The sequence below is a fragment of the Peromyscus californicus genome, unplaced genomic scaffold (assembly GCF_007827085.1).
Source record: "Peromyscus californicus insignis strain IS unplaced genomic scaffold, ASM782708v3 Scaffold_5__1_contigs__length_169319896, whole genome shotgun sequence".
Classification (NCBI taxonomy): domain Eukaryota; kingdom Metazoa; phylum Chordata; class Mammalia; order Rodentia; family Cricetidae; genus Peromyscus; species Peromyscus californicus.
Window position 1 is genome coordinate 70,866,481 of NW_026294573.1, and position 5,161 is coordinate 70,871,641.

The 5,161-nt window shown below is 41.2% G+C and overlaps 1 pseudogene; it reads right to left on the minus strand.

The window, feature by feature from the left end:
• Positions 1-803: 803 nt before the first annotated feature.
• On the minus strand, positions 804-1,793 carry LOC128097690 (glyceraldehyde-3-phosphate dehydrogenase-like; annotated as a pseudogene).
• Positions 1,794-5,161: the final 3,368 nt, after the last annotated feature.

Here is a 5,161-nt window from a genome sequence, read left to right on the forward strand (position 1 = left end):
CTAATTAGAGAATTTGAAATTGGAGAATCGTTGAGAAAATAATATGCATGGATGTACAGCTTAAAAAATTAATTATTCTTATGGAGAAAACCGCAGCTGAAATGGACATAGTAGGTAAACATGAATTTCAACATTGTAACATATATTTTGGAGAATAGGTACCTAAAAGAAATGAAGCAATAAAGCAATGTCTAAAAAATAATTTGTGATCTTTAAAAATAATTTTTCGTTTCAGGTTGGTGGACATTCAAACTGCACATAAGAACCAGAGTTTGTGAATGACTTCAAAGAAACAGCATCTTCTGGACACAACAGTCTGATTCACATGTGAACTCATTGATGCTGTGACACTATGTACAAGGCCTGCACAAATTCAGTCCAGACAAAATCCCAGGGAGGAGAAATATAAGTGAGTGCAAAGTCTCAACCATAGCCAAGAAAGTCTTACAATTTATAGCTGCTGGGAGGAGGAAAATAATATTTTTTCAATGAAGTGACATTGGGTATATGAACCATATTCCAGGGCAGGCCTTATATACGGGAGTACTTTGTGAATGCAAATGGGACTCTGTTTTCTTGTGCTCCTTTTTTAAAGTTTTTTTTGAGGGGTGTAGTGAACTTTGTTGATGGTATTCAAGAGAGTAGAACTCCTCAAACTCCTCCTATTATTCTGGGGGTCTGGGATGAAAACTTTGAAAGAGATGCTCAGTGTCAGGGGCTGAGTTGGGACAGGGACTGCTCAGAAGCCGAGAGTCTCTCTCTTGCTCTGTCCTTGCTGAGGTGGGTGGTCCAGGGTGGGCTTCTTACTCCTTAGAGGCCATGTAGGCCATGAGGTCCACCACCCTGTTGCTGTGGCCAAATTCATAATCACACCAGGAAATGAGCTTCACAAAGTTGTCATTGAGAGCAATGCCAGCCCCAGCATCAAAGGTGGAAGAGTGGGGGTCACTGTTAAAGTCGCAGGAGACAACCTGGTCCTCATTGTATCCCAGGGTGCCCTTTAGTGGGCGCTCTGATACCTGCTTCACCACCTTCTTAATGTCATCATAATTGGCAAATTTTTCCAGGTGGCATGTTAGATTCACAAGGGATACATTGGTAGTAGGAATATGGAAGGCCATGCCTATAAGCTTCCCATTCAACTTTGGGATGAACTTACCCACAGTCTTGGCAGCACTGGTGGAATCAGGGATGATGTTCAGGGCAGCCATCATGCCACAGCTTCCCAGAAGGGCCATCCATAGTCTTCTGGGTGGCAGTGATGGCATAGACTGTGGTCATGAGTCCTTCTACAATGCCAAAGTTGTGATGGATGACCTTGGCCAGGGGAGCTAAGCAGTTGGAGGTACAAGAAACATTGCTGACAATCTTGAGTGAATTGTCATTCTCATGGTTCACACCCATCACAAATGTGGGGGCATCAGTAGAAGGGGCAGAGATGATGAACCTTTTGGTGTCACCCTTTAAGTGAGCCCCATCCTTCTCCATGGTGATGAAGACTCCAGTAGAATCCACAACATGCTCAGCACCAGCATCACCGCAGTTAATGTTGGCAGGATCTAGTTCCTAGAAGATGGTGATGGCCTTCTGGTTGATGAGGCACTTCCCAATTTCAGCCTTGACTGTGCCGTTGAACTAGTGAGAGTAGAGTCATACTAGAATATGTAAACCATGTTCTTGAGGTCAATGAAGGGGTTATTGATGGCAACAATGTTCACTTTGCCAGACTGGAAGGCAGTCCTGACAACCAGGCACCCAATACAGCCAAATCTGTTCACTCTGACATTCACCATCATGTCTCAGGAATAAGACTGGTACTGCACAAAAAGATGCAGCTGTCTCTGTGTAGCTGGAAGTTTCACTTGTCATACCAGACCTTGCAGTCAGTATGAATCTCTACCACCCATGTCCCTGAGCCACTTGGTCCCACGTAAACACATAGAAGCTTATATTATTTAAAACTGTATGGCCTATGGGTCAGGCTTCTTGTAGCTAGCTCTTAAAACTTAAAACATTTCAATTAATCTATATGTTGCCACATGGCCATGGCATTACTGGTCTGCTGGCATCTTGTTGCTCCTCTCCTTGGGCAGTGTGCTGGTGTCTCCTCTCACTCTCCTTTCCTCTCCTGTTTCTTCAGTTTGAATGTCCTCGTAAATCTTATTCTGCTTTGTCATTGGCCAACCAGCTTTATTTATCAACCAATCAGAGCAACACATATTCACAGCATACAGAAAGACATCCCACAACACTTCCCCTTTTCTGCCTAATTAAAATGGAAGGTTTTAACTTTAACATAGTAAAATTATATATAATAAAACAGTTATCAAGCAAGAATTACAGTTACAATATCTAGTCTATTTGTATTTGGCAAAATTAAAGAAAATATTCTATCATCTCTCCTATTTTTGTGAGTCTAAAGTTTTATATCTAATTCATCTTTTATCATGACTAAGGACAGCTATAGTTATGACTATATAGTCTTCAACTCCATCAAAGACCCCAGAAGGATACAATATTACCTAAGTAAATAGGAAGTTCATTGTAAGCAACTTCCAAAGTTCTAGAAATGACAGAGACATCTGGCTGCCTGGACAGTCACTCAAGTTCCTCTGCAACTTTGGGGCATCTATCTTTAGCCTACAGGCCTAGAGTCTCTGACAGACATTCTAGTGAAGCAGGAAATTTGAAGGATTGTCTCATCTATTGGTAAAGTTCACCAGTCGCTTCTCCTTATGTCCTGTAGAATCTCTGGCAGTCTCCTCTGTGAGACAGGAACCTGAAGGACCATCTTGCCCTGTTTAGGCAAAGTTTAGTGTTCACCTTGCTATGGGTCTTTCATGTCTAGTCTATACAACATATTGTCAAGCAGTCCAGGCAAGAGCAGTTTCTTGCCCAAATGACCAGTTTTTCCAAGGAGAAGATAAAGTCCATATGGAGTATCTTTGATGGCCATCTTCTTCTTAGAAGTAAATCAGTGCTGCCAGGAGCAGATATGTCTCACTGTCCTGAAAAATCTAAGTTTTTAAAACATTTTAAATGCCATATTCTGTAAGTCTTTGAAGTATTTGAATATTACCTACCTATTTGAAATATATCTATGTATACCTAGAAAACTTAACTAACATGACTACAAGTTTGATTATCATAGATGGTTAATTATTAATCTGTATTTCTTATTATACATTACAATTTTAAATGAGTTGCATAAACATAATACCTTAAACAAGAGTAGAATATATAGTATAACAAAATCAACTTTAACTTGTATCAATAAACTAAAATCCATAGCAATGTAAAACATTTTAAACAAGTTATTGCTCTTTAAAAATAGATTCAAGAATCTACCTGTTCATCCTATTATATCTATAATATCCCCTTTTCTTCTTTTAGAAAGAGATTGACTATGACCAATAACAATTTGTAACCAATGCCTAAACAAAAACAAACATCTATAGTCCATTTTTGGGGGGATGGGTGGGTATAGTCCTCTAGGCTACTTCCTGCTGATTAAGGGCACTGTTAATATTATGGGGATCCAGAGAAAATTAAGAATTATAATTTAATCTTGGCTGTAGTAGTCTGTGAAGCTGGATCAACTTAGTCAGTTGCTTTGAAGCTATTTTGGATGTTGGATCATCTGGGCCATGGCTGTCACTGGAGACCTTTCAGGGGGTCTTGGTTAATCAAACCATATTAGCCTGGAGGCAATCCACAGGTTCTCATCTTCTGTGGAAACAAAAGCAGAAGCTCTTTTCCAAAGCAACATATCCTTAGACATAAATTTTGAAGTCAAGATACCTTTTTTTTAAAAATTTTTTTTAATTTTTATTTTGCAATACAATTCAGTTCTACATATCAGCCACAGATTCCCTTGTTCTCCCCCCTCCCGCCCCCTTCACTTTCCCCCCAGTCCACCCCCCATTCCCACCTACTCCAAGGCAAAGCCTCCCCCGCGGACTGAGATCAACCTGGTAGACTCAGTCCAGGTAGGTTCAGTCCCCTCCTCCCAGGCCGAGCCAAGCGATCCTGCATAGGCCCCAGGTTTCAAACAGCCAACTCATGCAATGAGCACAGGACCCGGCCCCACTGTCTGGATGCCTCCCCAGCAGATCAAGCCAATCAACTGTCTCACCCATTCAGAGGGCCTGATCCAGTTGGTGACCCCTCAGCCATTGGTTCATAGTTCATGTGTTTCCATTTGTTTGACTATTTGTCCCTGTGCTTTATCCAACCTTGGTCTCAACAATTCTCACTCATATAAACCCTCGTCATTCTCGATAATTGGACTCCCAGAGATTCACCGGGGCCTAGCCATGGATCTCTGCATCCAGATCCCTCAGTAGTTGGATGAGGTTTCTAGCACAACAATTAGGGTGTTTGGCCATCCCATCACCAGAGTAGGTCAGTTTGGTCTGTATCTGGACCATTGCCAGCAGTCTGTTGTGGGGGTATCTTTGTGGATTTCTGTGGGTCTCTCTAGCACTTTGCTTCTTCCTATTCTCATGTGGTCTTCATTTAGCATGGTCTCCTATTCCTTGTTCTCCCTCTCTGTTGTTGATCCAGCTGGGATCTCCTGCTCCCCCACGCTCTCTTTCCCTCGACCCTCACCCTTCACTACCCCCACTCATGTCCAGGCTGTTCATATGGATCTCATTCCATTTCTCTGTCATTGGGCAATCCCCGTGTCTTTCTTGGGGTCCTGTTTTCCAGGTAGCCTCCCTGGTGATGTGAGTAGCAGTCCAGTCATCCTTGTTCCACATCTAGTATCCTCCTATGAGTGAGTACATACCATGTTTGTCTTTCTGAGTCTGGGTTACCTCACTCAGGATGATTTTTGCTAGATCCATCCATTTGTCTGAAATGACATCATGAGGTTTGCAGACAAATGGAAGATACCTTTAAAATATAGATATAGGTTTCACTTGTTAGCCTCTACAATCAAATGCCTCTCTGCAGTTAAAAAAATCTCAAAAACAATATAATAATATGTAGTATCCAGATTCTTTGTGTAATTTCCATCTTTATATGGCTTAACTTTCATATTGTTCTTATTGTCTCTTCAAAGAATTCATTTTTTAAAACTATTTATTTCTTTATATAACTGTCTATATTCCTTTTCCTCTCTTTTCAAGCCTACATAAATTTTTACACACATTGT